Raw genomic sequence first — 14,050 nt, forward strand, 5'->3', positions numbered from 1 at the left:
TGGCCCGGAATCCGAACGATGCGGATTTTGTCCTCCTCAGAGAAGGCGTTAATCTCTTTCTTACACTGCAAGACTGTTCGTGACCTCACCGTCCTGGTTGTTATTGCCCTTATGCAGGACCGTAAAAACAATTAGGCAGTCTTAAACAGATATCAGTTCCTTGATTCTCAATGTAAACCCCCCAGGCCCACTCTGTCCTCTAGCTTTGATCCATCCGTAAAAAATGATCATCCAAATGGCATTTCTAGGGGTCCGTCAATCCAAGACTGTGCCGATAGCAGCAGTGGCACGAACTCCAATTCAAGGTTCATCTCAGGTATCCGATCGGAAACCTCTTCCCTTCCTTCCAGGTTTCCTATCGTCGCCTCGATTATACCGCAATGATATGAGCTGCTCCCATCCTCAATCCATTCTCCCATCGCCTTAAGTCTCATAGCCGCAGTGGCTGCCTTACACTTAATCTATATGTCAATGGGTCGGATATCTAGAATAGTCTCCAGTGCCCTGGTGGGCGTAGTCCTCATCGCTCCGCCCATGCCAAGACAACATGTTCTCTAAACCTGTTGTATGATCCTTATGTTGCACTTTTTCTCCATAGCAGTCCACCAAACTACTGAGTATTGGTCTAATCATGCTCCTGTAGAGCCAGTGCACTATCCTTGGATTCAGGCCCCATATCGAGCCTACGGCCCGTCTACATAGTGCCCAACATCTGTGAGCCTTCTCAGTACGCTCCTGAATGTGACACTTCCAATTCAGTTTCCTGTCCAAGATCACACCTAAGTATTTGACCTTGTCATATATCGAAATCGTCTTATGGTGGAAACGTGGTGCATTAAATTGGCCCACCTTCGTCTTCCTCGTGAACAGGCATATTTCAGTCTTCCCTGGGTCAACATTTAGACCTCTGGGTCTAACCCAGTCATATGCCATATGCAAGACCATTTCGGCCCTTCTGCATAGTTCGTTCTGATCCTTATAACTTAAAAGCATTACAACATTGTCTGTGTAGCAAGCTGGTCCAAATCCCTTCTCAGTCAGCATCCATTATAAGTCATTTATGGTGGTCACCCAAAGGAGTGGCAATAAAATCCCACCCTGTGGTGTGCCCTTATATTAATGTCATGGAACCCGCAATTTATCCACCTGTTCCTCAGCATATGGTTTATGCTGTCTCTAAGACCCGGTTTACCCGGTACTGGTCAAAGGATTGGATCAATTTGTCGGTCCGCACGTTGTTAAACGTCCCCTCGATGTAAATACAAACCGCCAATGTGTACGTCATGCCATCGAAGGTTTCTTCTATTTTATGCACAATTTCGTACAGCGTCTCCATTGACTTTCCCCCTGACATAGGCATGCTGTTTGTATTTGAGCAATTCGCTGTATGTCTTACTCTTTATCATGGAATCCACAATGCGTTCCATGGTTTTGAGTAGAAAGGACGTAAGGCTTATTGGTCTGTAGGCCTTTGGTGTCGCATAACTTACCTTGGGAGGGGCGTTCAGCGTCATAGGCGGAGATGCTAATCTATGCGCTACGGTGGCCTCCATCTTTCCATCTCCATCTTTAACGATGACCTATATTTTTTAGGTTGTAGAGTGATTTCAGCAAACAGACGGAGGGACATGGCTATATCCTCTATGAATCTTAAGTCGATCTGGTCTTAGTTGCGTTTTTGGCTTGTATAACATTTGTAGGTTTTGGTCGCATTTGGTATGATTTTTCTTAATTTTTCGTAGAAAATAATTTTCTTGAGTGGCAACACTGCTCAGGAGTAGTTGCTTTTATTTGTACACAGTTAATTTTCTTACTCTTGAAGAAATTTTAACTTATCGTGAATAAATATCATGAACTAACTTGTATTATGTAACTAACTCATAGTTACGACGAGAATTTTTCTGAGTGTATGCAAAATAACCTTGATGTAAATTTCAATTGGAACTGAAGTGATTTTGAATAGCAATGCTTTTTACCAAACAAGTGCCTTAGAGTTGGATGGTTTGCCACGTAACAGAAAATATTAAATCAAATTTATGATGTGCTTGAATTGCAAGGATGAGTGCTATGGCTTTGTCACCTCGCTTAGCACGCTCATGCACTCGATGCATGCTAGGGAAGCAACGGATGGGTGGGCAGGTCTAAAAGACGCCCAAAACCAAATCTCTTGAGAAATATTCATCGTCATCACTGTCAACGGAATAATTATAAGCGTAAATAAAATATATAGAACTATGCTGCCATCCCAACTAAAACAGTAGGTGAATGAATTGACAAAACCACAACGCCAACAGAGGCGGCGGCGGTAACAAACAATCACACCAAGAAGCAAGAATTACAAAGCGGAACACGAATACAAATTACAGTTTGCCAACACATGCATTTATTAGGCTTGGCCAAGGCAGGCACAAGTGACGACAATGTTGACACCGAATGTCATTGTAGTGGTGTCATTGCCACTGTATGCGCGCGCCAGTGTTTGGGGTTGCTTTGAGTGTTGTGGTGGGTGGGTGCCGTGGCTGGCCTCTGCAATGCCAGTTCAAGACACTATGACGACATCACGACATCCATTAGATACGGCCGTCCATTGTAAATAAGCGTTGAAGAAAATTTTAATTGTTTCGCCAGATCTCCGAAGAAGAGAACAGAAATTGGAAAAAAATGTGCTATTTTACAATACGGACAAAGCAAATAGATACAAGTTTATTATCTTCCCTAGGACTAGTAAGTTTTTAAACAATTTTTATTCGCCTAGAGCCGCAATTACAATTACACGTGTGATAAATGCCATCCAAAAATGAGTGATCTTCGACGCACATAGAAACAAAAAGAACTATGGAAGAAAAGATCAACAAAAAACAAAATTTTGTGCTGCGCCTTCTTTTACTTTATATGGAACAAAAGTTTCCTTGGAATATTTATTTTCGACAATTAAAGAGCTTTTAGTGAAATACCATGCTACGAAAATAGTATATCGCTTGACTAATTGTATAACAATATAAGTGCCTTTGTCCGAAACCCATATGATTTTTATTGGTCTACGAATTTAAGTTTGGATGTAAGGTGTGCTCCATTCTTAAAATACTTTATTTCAGCCCGCTACTCTCATGATATCTGATTTAGGGGTGTTTTCGGGGGTGAGGTGGTCCCCCAAGCACTTGGCCCTGAAAAATCAATCGTGCTCTTCGTTCAAAAACCATTTATTTTAACCCCATATTGCCATTGGTTTAGGGGAGTTTACACGATGAGGCGTCCCCCACACACATGGCCCAAAATAGGTTATCAAATTCGTTTTCTAATCTTAAATACCACATATTCGCATGGTCGAAAAATGTTTACCCTTTGCGGGGTGTTTTGGGGAAGGGGTGATGCCCTAAATACATGGTCCTAAATTTGGATATCAAATTCTTAGCCCCATATTGCCTTGGTCACTAAAAAAATGCTGCTTGTGGGGTATTTTGGGAAAGGGGTTGAACCCCAGAAAATTGGTCCCGAAAGTGGGTATCAATTCTTGCTCTACCCCCCCAATACCATTCATTTAATCTCCACATCGACATGGTCGGTAAATATGGCCGATTTAGGGGTGTTTCGGGGATTGGGGTGGTCCTCCAAACACTAAGCCCGGAATATATATCAGCAACGTGCTCTATTCTCATATACATATATATCATTTATTTGAATCCCATATTTTGGGAAAGGGGTTGACCCCCAGAAAATTGGTCCCGAAAGTGGGTATCAATTCTTGCTCTACCCCCCAATACCTTTCATTTAAGCTCCACATTGACATGGTCGGTAAATATGCCCGATTTAGGGGTGTTTTGGGGAATGGGGTGGTCGCCCAAACACTTAGCCCGGAAAATATATCAGCAACGTGCTCTATTCTCATATATCTATATATCATTTATTTGAACCCCATATTGCCATTGGCCTCAAAATTGGATATCAAATTCGTTTTCAAATCTTATTTAAACTCCTTATTGCAAAAGTCAGCAAATATCTCCGGCTTGGGGTATTGGCCCTAAAAACTATAAATATTTAGTTCCACTCTCTTTACGACCCAAATTGTCTTGGTGAGCAAATTCGTCCTATTTGGGGGTTGTTATGATGGTGGGACGTCCCCTAGACAGTTGGTCCCTAATGTTGATATCAGATACGTGGTCTACTCCCAAATACCTTTAATTTGAGCTTCATATTTCCATAGTCGGCAAACATGACCGGCTTGGGGGGTTTTTGGGGGATGTGCGGCCATTCAGTGAGTTGGCCTTGGAAATATATATCGGATTCGTGTTCCACTCTAAAAACCCTCTTATTTGAGCCTCATATTGCAAAAGTCAGAAAATACTTACTATTTGGGTGTTGTTATGGAGGGTGGGGTGGCCCCATTGACACTTTTTCCAAATATTGATATCAGATTCGTGCTTTACTCCCAAAGACCTTTCATTTGAGCCCTATATGGCTATGGTCGTAAATTTGTCCCCTTTGGGCCCTTTGGGGGATGTTTTTGGGAAGAGGCGGCCCCCCAAACACTTGGTCCCATATTTGAATATCAGATTCTAATTCTACACTCAAATACCTTCTATTTAAGCCCCATATCCCATGGTCAGTAAATAAGTCCTATTTGGGGGTGTTTTGGGGAAGGGGTCCACCCCCCCAGAAACGTGAGCTCACATTTGGATATCAGATTCGTATTCTACTCGCAAATACCTTTCATTTGAGTCCCATATTGTCATGATCGGTAAATATGTCCGATTTAGGGGTGTTTTGGTGGTTGGGTGGTGTTGTGGGTGTGGGGTGGCCCCATAGACACTTTTCCCGAATATTGATATCAGATTTGTGCTTTACTCCCAAAGACCTTTCATTTGAGCCCCATGTGGCTATGGTCGTAAATCTGTTCCCTTTGGGGGAGGTTTTTGGGGATAAGCGGCCCCCAAAATACTTGGTCTCATATTTGGATATCAGATTCTAATTCTGCACTCAAATACCTTTTATTTAAGCCCCATATTCCCATGGTCAGTAAATAAGTACTGTTTGGGGGGTGTTTTGGGAAAGGGGTGGACCCCCAGAAACGTGGTCCCACATTTGGATATCAGATTCGTATTCTACTCGCAAATACCTTTCATTCGAGTCCCATATTGCAGTGGTCGGTAAATATGTGCGATTTAGGTGTGTTTTGGGGGTTTGGAGTGGTCCCCCTAGCACTTGGTTCGACAATTAGATATCAGATACGTTTTCTTATCTTAAATTCCTTTCATTTGAGTCGCATATTGTCGTGATTGGTCTAAGTATATGTTTGGTAAGTTTTAGGGTGGGGCGGCCCCCCTAGGTAACCCATCCAAAATTTGGATACCAAATTTTTATTTTTGGGGTACTATATGAGAGCACACATAATTTCGTTTAAATCGCACCACCCATCTCCGAGATCTGGCGTTTCTGAAAATTAGGGTAAGGGGGAGGGTCCGTCCCCCCCATCAGATATCAAAAAATGTAGTACTCTATTTGCACCACGATATCATTATGCACCATCTGTGAATATTTCAAGCAAATCGGTTCAGCCGTTTCTGAGTCTATAAGGAACACACAAACATACAATCAAACAAACAAACCTACAAACAAACACAAATTGATTTTTATATATAAGATTTTTCTATTATGTACCTACTATTATATTATTTAAAACAGTCTTTCTTCTATTTGCAGGTAGGTTCAACGACCATAACAGTCGATATTGGTATGTATGAAATCATTACAGCCAACCATGATAAAGGCTTCATCTTATACAGACCCAAGCAAATCCATGAAGGACTCAATTACAGTACAGAAAACTTAAACCAAAAAAAAACTTTTTAAGAGATCGAAATATTGGTTTATTGGGAGCCTTGGTTCTAAAACTCCCACCGAGAGAGAGGCTCCATAAAATTGGCTCGGAGATTCGCTGCACAAGCTTCCCCAAAAGCTACACGCCTTAATTCGGAAACGGCACTGCAGTTAGTCAAAGGGCTGAGGTTACCTGTGGGGCATCCCAGCCTTAAAAGATCTAAGTCGAACAATGGAATTATGGGTCCAAGAACCTTTGCTAATATCGCTAAGGACAGAATGGTGATGGTAGAACGGGAGTGCAAATGCCTGGGCCTCCTTCAGTTTGTGACAATGCAGGCTGGTATCGGGGCCGATACAAACTAATTGCTTTCGGGGATGAACGATCAATTGAAATGTATCGATGAGTCATAATAAAGGATTGGTAAGATTTGGCAAAGCGCTGCATTGGATTTAGTCAAGAAGGAAGATTTTCCTTCTCGACCAATGGCATATGCTTGGATACCAAGGATTCCCTCAGATCCTGAATGCAGACTTGGGAGACTAAGGGGCTGTTATCCCACTCTTTCAACCACCGACTGGAACATCGGTAGATTGGATGAAGCTGACGTCAACAAGTCTGAAGGAGTTCCACTAAAATGTTTGCTAAAACAACAGCGATAGCAAACAAATTTCAGTGTATTTGTATGGAATCGTACATTCAAAGAAATTTATTAGTTGGTTAGGTTGAAAAGAGAAAATCCTTATCTTAGAAGTATTTTAACATCGTCTGAGTAGCAGACGGGTTCAAATCCCTCCTCCCTTTCGGAGTATATCCAACTTTTAGGCACGCTGTGGAAATAGTGGCCAGATGGGTCGTCAGATAGTCTACATCTATCTACAGATAGAGGCCGACTATCTGGTAGTAGATGAGGTAAGGTTGAAAAGAGGGTGCAGATATTAATCCACCCCATGCCAATATGGATATACACCTAAGCCAGTAATCGTCTTGTTGTGCGCTCTAAAATCTAAAAAGTAACCTCTAAAAAGAAAATGTTAAGTTAGGAATTCCGTGCTACTTACAAAATCCTTAATGATTTTTCACACCTTTCCCCTTAGTTGGTTCATGTCTGGTATTGTGTCCCCACCTAAGTGCCTCTGTCTGTTTCCGCGAAAGCAGCGCAAATGCTCCAAATTCTATCTGAAGTAACACCGAATATATATTCCATCAGGTCCGGGTGGCATAAATGGTTTGAACTTCATCAAGGCTTCTTTTACCATAAATTCTGTAATGATAAGCTTTCGAAAAATCTTATTATCCAAAAATTCCGGTGTATCGTTGTATCGTATCCTGTGAAAAATGCGTTTTTATCAAAACCTGTACTGTAAACATTAGACGCAAATCTTGTTGTAAAGGATACTAAAAATAAATAAAATAAATAAATAAACAGGATAGCGTCATTACCGCTATCGACATGTTCAAATAAAAACTTCCGGGAGCCTCGTTTTGCCGCTCTGACAATCTTCTTGTATTCCTTGTGACGTGAGTAATACACATCCCCATAAATTTCCGTTTTTTTTATGACGTGCCCTGTTGTTAAGTCTGCGGGCCTCTGTAATCCATGGTTTTTTTTTGGCTGATTTTCTTTCTCGAAGAGGACAACTATGTTCGAAAGACTCTACTAGTCCGTTTAACATCGTCCTCAGCGTATTCTATGCTTGAACAATCTAAATTATCTTGCCCAAGTGTTCTTCTGAATAGTCTTCCGAGTTTTGTCCAGTTGATTTTCAACTTATTACGGAAGCTTATCGGATTCGGCGCTGCCCATGCTATGTTAAACCTGATGTGCGATGGTCAGAAAAGTAGTGCTCCATGGAGACCCTCCAATCCAAAACCTCATCCATTAGATTTTCCGAACATATTGTCACATCTAAAACATCCTCCTTAATCCTATTAATAAAGATTACCAATATTAAGTGTTATAAGGGTCCCTGTTCGCTAGGCTGTATTGAGTCTGTCGTCCCTGCACTGTCTGATGTCTAGTACTAGTCTTTTAAATCATGAACAAAAATGCGTCTTGAGAGTAGGTGATGGTCTCATCGTTTACTCCCTGTTCGTTAGGGTGCATTGACTTTCCTGTCATTGCACTGACTGGTGTTTCAATATAAAGATCTTTGCCTATGCTAGTCTTTCAAATCTTGAGAAAGTCGTCGCGTCCCTTTTCGTTACGCTGTATTGAGTCACTAGTCCCTGCACTGCCCCCTGTTCGCTAGACGGTATTAAGTCATCCGCCATTGCTCGGTCTGATGGCTCAATATGCGGATCCTTGCCTATTCTAGTCTTCTCAATCTAGAAAAAGACAGCCTTGCCCCCTTTGAACGACATGCCTTTGACTTATACAAACTTGTTATGGAGACGTGATTAATGCTCACCACAAGGAGAGTTCCTTCCTTCTTCTCCTCCATGTGGAAAACCTCCTACTTCTCTTCGACCAAACCTTGGTTTTGCTTGTCCAAGAATCCCAACATGCGTTCCGTTGCAAATTAAGTGCCCCATCCCTTGACGAAGATCGTCGCCTTTGTGAGCTGGAGGATGTCCACCTTTCTCACCAGGTCGAGCTTTGCACCCTCCCAGGGAGCGTGGATACCTCTGACGAACTCTTTGACGGCATTAATACATTCTGCTGACGCAAAACCTTAAGGTGTCCTTTTTATACTCAACCGCGCTATAGTAGACATTATTTGCTCGTAAGTTTATCCTTAGAAATCGTCTTGTGCTTAGATTCAAATATATTTTTATGTATGTTTTCCAATTTTAAATAGTATTCCGGAAATATAGAATAAAATATAAACTACAAACTAAGACCTCGAGCTTAGAGACACTTTTCGATTATATATATGACACTGGTCAATACCCCCTAGATCGGCTAAAATCATCCTTTATTAGCATTCATAAAAAAACAATCCAAGAAAATGTGAGGAGTTCAGACTGATCATTTTAATGAGTCATGCACCAAAAATATTCCTAAGAATAAGTAGTAAAAGAATATATGTACGCAAAATGTGAAAAGTATATGGGAACCGCACAGTTTGGCTTTAGAGAAGAAATGAGTACACGGGAAGCACTGATAATTATTCAATTGCTGATCCAAAATTGCCGTGATGTACAAAAGGGTGTCTTCGTGTGTTTCATCGATTATGAAAACGCATTTGATTTTTGGTTTCAATAGATATTAAAGGAAAAGGGATGCGACGCACTAGAAAAATATACTGGAATCAGACAACACGCATTAATGCAAACGGCGAACTCACCGATGATATAGTCATCTCAAGAGCGGTTAAGCAGGCATGCATCCTTTCGCCTCGTGTTATTCAATATTTACTCCCAAAGAATATTCATGGAAGTAATTGAAAAAGAAAGAATGGGAATACGGACAAATGGAATCTTCATTAATAATATTAGATATGCGGATGACACAACTGGCAAGCAGCAGCATACAACAGCGACAATACAACGTTAAAAATAAACAATACAAATATTGAAAAAGTGAAATATTTAAGTATTTGGGAGTGTTCCTAAACGAACTATGGGACGTATCAAAAGAAATACGATGTCGTATAGAGATGGCGAGAGAAGCTTTTTTTTGTGCACCATAGAATTTAAACCAGTCATAACATCTTATATACCCTCTACCATTGACCGCATTTGTCGAGTTCTTTCCCGGTATCTCTTTTTAGACAAACAAAGGATAAAAGAAAATAATTGCTATGCTAATTGAATTAAGTGTTGGAGACCATCGTAGAAGTCTATATGTAAAATTTCAGCGAAATCGAATCGAATAAGAGGCTCAAAACGTAAAATAGAGAGATCGGTTTATAGAGAAGCTGTATCAGGCTGAAGACCGATTCGGACGATATTTGACATGGGAGCAAGATCAAAAAGCAAAAATTGAAGGAAAACCCGCCAGAGGAAGAACGGATCCGTTAGATGGATCAAGAATATTCAAGACTGGACCAGCTATCAAGACGAAGGAACCTTTCGCAGCGCAGCAAGATACTGAGAACTCTGCAACCATAATTTTAATTAATTAAAAAAATTGGTTTTGTAGTGTAATATTATTGCTGATCACTTATATCCGAATAGTGGGTGAACAAACAAAAAAGGTGGAAGATATTGTTCTCAACTTGCATTTATTTATTATTTATATTGCTAGTCTGTAAGTATACACTCCATAGACTGAAGTAAACATTTATATCAATATATGCAGATAAATTAGACCGTCCCAGGAGAAAACCATTTTTTGCTAAAACACAAACGCATACCATACATCTTCCAATATTATAGCCATTGGTTAACGATAACCCATACCGATACGACGCGAAGTCCACTAGAATATAACTCTTTGTAGGGAATCCACACGCAAAAAAAAAATATTGGGAAATTTTTACCAAAAACAAATTACTTTTATTGCAAAGTTTTTCTTTTATTGTAACTGTTTCGATTTAACATATCAAACGTTAGCCATTAACGCAGCATTATTGAGCGTAACTAACTTTGTTTATGTTGAAGCTGTTGTAGCCATTGAGTGGAGCGGACGTGTTTTTATTTCGCTCCTCAAAGAAAAAAATATATATCTGTACCTCGGATTAGGTACTACCTATTACGAAAAAATTTTAAAGCCTTTTTGGAGTAGGCTATCAATGGACTCCAAAGACTCAACAGCTCAATGAGGAAGAGACGGATAGACCAGAGGGATACACAGTTCGTCCCCAGCCTTTAAGTAAAGTTGGTGTTTCTCACTCGGACTCAGATAGTGAGCGATGGCTTTGCGAAGCTCACAAGCAGACCGAGAAAGCATTCCGGTGCACAACGAGGGAGACAGAGGAGTATGTACCGGCGAAAGTGCAGGATGCTGGAAGGGATAGAACTGACATTCCAAGCACTTCTACGGAAGCTGGAAAAAGAATCAGATCTCCCGAAGGGCATAACACTGCTAAAATGCTGAAGAGCAAAAAGAGCTCCCCGCTTTTAAATACTCTGCGAAGCCACTGAAGGGGAAGATGGTCGTTGAGAATGGTAATGTCCGGCCCTTTTACGCCAGAGTGGCAAGGAAGCACAACAAAGATAAGCTGACTATGCATCCGATAGGATTCCACCATATCATCGGTCCCAAGTGGAGGTCTGGTTAACGATCGGATTTTCGAACATGTGTGGAACTTTGTAGAGTGTCAACCCATACAAATGATGAGCTGCGAGTATAGAGGGCACATCTTTACGCTGCGCTTTGCGTCGGCGGAATGTATTGATACCTTCAAACATCTCGTCAGAGGTATCCACGCTCCCTGGGAGGGCGCAAAGCTCGACCTGGTGAGAAAGATGGATCTCGTCGTCTTTGTGAGCTGGGAGATATCCCTCCTGATTCGGTTAAGCCATGTCCTCCTTTTAACCTTACCTATCTTTTGAACGATTAAACCAATCTGATTCCAATTATACACAAATGTTTCTTATCTTTTTCTTATCTTTGGATACAAACCCTAAATGACCTTGTCCGCAATATCCTAATTAGTGTGGTTTTATACCAATACTAAAATGTTTGACTCTAAGCGTTTACCCACATTGGTAAGTTGTTATGGACTCATTTATTCCATTGCGATTTTTTCTCCAAAATTCCGAGATTTTATTTTAAGGATTGTAGGGAATATGGCACCCCAATCTTAAGTTTTTGTTACAATTGAATGAATGTATAAAATTCAAAAAAAAAAAAAAACTTTAAACAATTTGAAATCTAAGTCAGATTCATCATATTGTTCACTTCTGTATTCCCGGGTAAAAATAAAAATTTTCCCGGAAATTCTCTTAACAAAACCCTAGTTGGACGATTTAGAATCCATACATATAACATGTAAGATGTTCTTTCAAGATATGTTCGTTGCACGGTTTTACTTATAGCCGGAACATTTAATTGAGTGTATTTTCGGCATAAAGACCTTTCACGCAATGGCCTAGCGTGTGAAGGTGGTCATGAAATATTTTGCATGCTCGGCAATGCTAATCTTCAATGTTAAGCTCAAGGCAATACACATTTGCCAAGTTTCCTACATTTGGGGTTCTCGTCGTCATGGCCAGCCTGTATGGTGCTGCAGATGTATTTTCACTTTGTTCTCATTTTTTGCCGTTGTGACTGATATTGCATTTGAATTCATTTTCATTTAAATTATTTGACAGCAGCAAAGATGGCAGCATTGACCTGACGATGAGCGTCACTCATGTACATGAATATGAACAAGCATGTACGGATGCATGCATACATTTCCTATCGAGGATGTCACTAAATTGTCACCCGCTCGAGAGAAATTGTGCCGACTAGTGTTAATGGTTTTAAATTGAATTGACTAGGATTCAAACCGTTACGACTGAAACATACGTTCCGCTCTGTTAAAAGCATTATTTTCGCATAAATTCTCCTGAGTGCAGCCTTTTAGGTTATTTTTCCCTCATAAAACTGCAACAAATCCGTATCGGTAGAGGATAAGGACCTGTCTATTTCTCAAAGTTTTCCATACAGCTAAAACTCAAAGTCGATTAATATAATACTCGAGAAGTGTAAATTTTAGGAAACCGATTACTATATTCAGTCCAAAAGCCCAGCGACCTGTTTAACAAAACTTTTTGTAGCCTTAAAAAAGGTTTATTTGGCAGTTCTATAAACGAAACATGTCACATAAAGCTATTTCAAATCTACATTAAGTTTTGAGAATAGGGCCGTAGGAGTAGTTTTATATATGTTAGTTATAAATATTTTAGAAATAAGGTTTGTATCTTCCAACTGTATTTTCATTATCTCATTCTATGACTGTGAACCCTTAAGAAGGCTGTTACTTTTGAAATAAATTCCGATGCAATGTTCCAATTTGTCCATAAAAAATTGTACCTACCACTAATGATGGTTGTTGTGACTTTTTGCAAAATGACGTGATTTTACTCAATATCCCTGGAAATCGTTATGTGCAGGCTCACGTGAATGTCTCGCAATGGTACTAACGTCTGCAATATTCGTTGGCCCTTCTTAGTGACGTCAGTATATTAGAATGTGTGAAATGCATCACAGTGGGAGCAAAAAAAAAAAAAAAGACGGAACGGAATCGATCACGCAAGCCAGCAAAAAAAAACCAAATCTACTTCATTTCTATGAGCGACGTCATACTCAGAGTTACACCAAAGGGTGGCGGTTCCATCACTTAACGAAGCAGTGTTCTGCCCTTGTTCATGTTGAAATAAAACTAAGCTGCCAAGCGCAAGCAGTCACTTACTTGGCGAGTGTTTTTAAGATGGATTCTATAACGAAATCAAACAAACAAAATCCAAAATAACCGACATGTACATATGAGCCTATGACTTTCTTATCCATATACATACGTCCACCACCTCAAAATCCTCCACACCCACCCCCCTACCCACTCACAACAACAAACTACAACTTTGCTATTGTAAACCATAACCAAGTCAATCTTTGCACTCTAACTTCTTCCTGTTCGCCTTCTCATCCTATCGGATTAACATGCCAGATCGGAGTGCGTATTGAAATAACCGTTGTGGGGTGGGACAAAGGGATGGTCTTTGTAAACATTTCAATGAAGTGATTTGCACCTATCCTATTCCACCTTACACACCAAAGTTACTGCTTGGCTTTACTGAAATGCAGCACATGTGCAATAAACTAAAGAGTTAAACTTCCAACTCGTCAATAAGGCACGTTTGCTATGGCGGGTGGGTCATACTACACCCGTTTCAAAACGTATTAGCTAAAGAAAAATTTAGTATGCAGGAAAACCCTAAAAAAGGCTACGACACATTTCAAGATGTACATATTTATACGTTTTTCCCTGGGCCTTCCCATCCCATCTTAATAACAAGTAAACAATGCGTTAAATTTGATACCCGCCACCATGGATATATTTATTATAGCACTATCATGTCTATATTGATATCCAAATATAGTCCGATCTCAATCATATTTTGTTCAGATGCCGAGAAGTTGTGTACAAGTAGCGGTTCGAAATTTCAGCGAAATCGGGTAATAAGTGTGTCGTTCATGTGATTAAGCCATAATGCGAATGATCAATCCATGTAACAGCCAGGGGGCTCTCGGGCCCAAGCTCCCCAAAATTATTATTTCTAAAGAAAATCCAAATCAAATTTATTCTAAACAAAAAATTTTAGTAACATTTTTTAAAATAATAAAATTTTATAGTAATA

The 14,050-nt window shown here is 40.1% G+C and overlaps 1 protein-coding gene across 5 annotated transcripts in view; it reads left to right on the forward strand.

Moving 5' to 3' along the window:
• Positions 1 to 14,050, forward strand: part of LOC106091562 (dipeptidyl peptidase 4) — a 193,081-nt gene that overhangs the window by 44,238 nt on the left and 134,793 nt on the right. For 3 of the 5 annotated variants that reach the window (XM_059364984.1, XM_059364983.1, XM_059364982.1), the window contains one exon: positions 5,698 to 5,728. The exons of the other annotated variants lie outside the window; for them this stretch is intronic. The gene's annotated coding sequence lies outside the window, so the exon portion shown is untranslated. The remainder of the gene's footprint in view (positions 1 to 5,697; positions 5,729 to 14,050) is intronic. 5 annotated transcript variants of the gene reach the window in all.

Source organism: Stomoxys calcitrans, chromosome 3 (assembly GCF_963082655.1).
Source record: "Stomoxys calcitrans chromosome 3, idStoCalc2.1, whole genome shotgun sequence".
Taxonomy (NCBI): Eukaryota; Metazoa; Arthropoda; class Insecta; order Diptera; family Muscidae; genus Stomoxys; species Stomoxys calcitrans.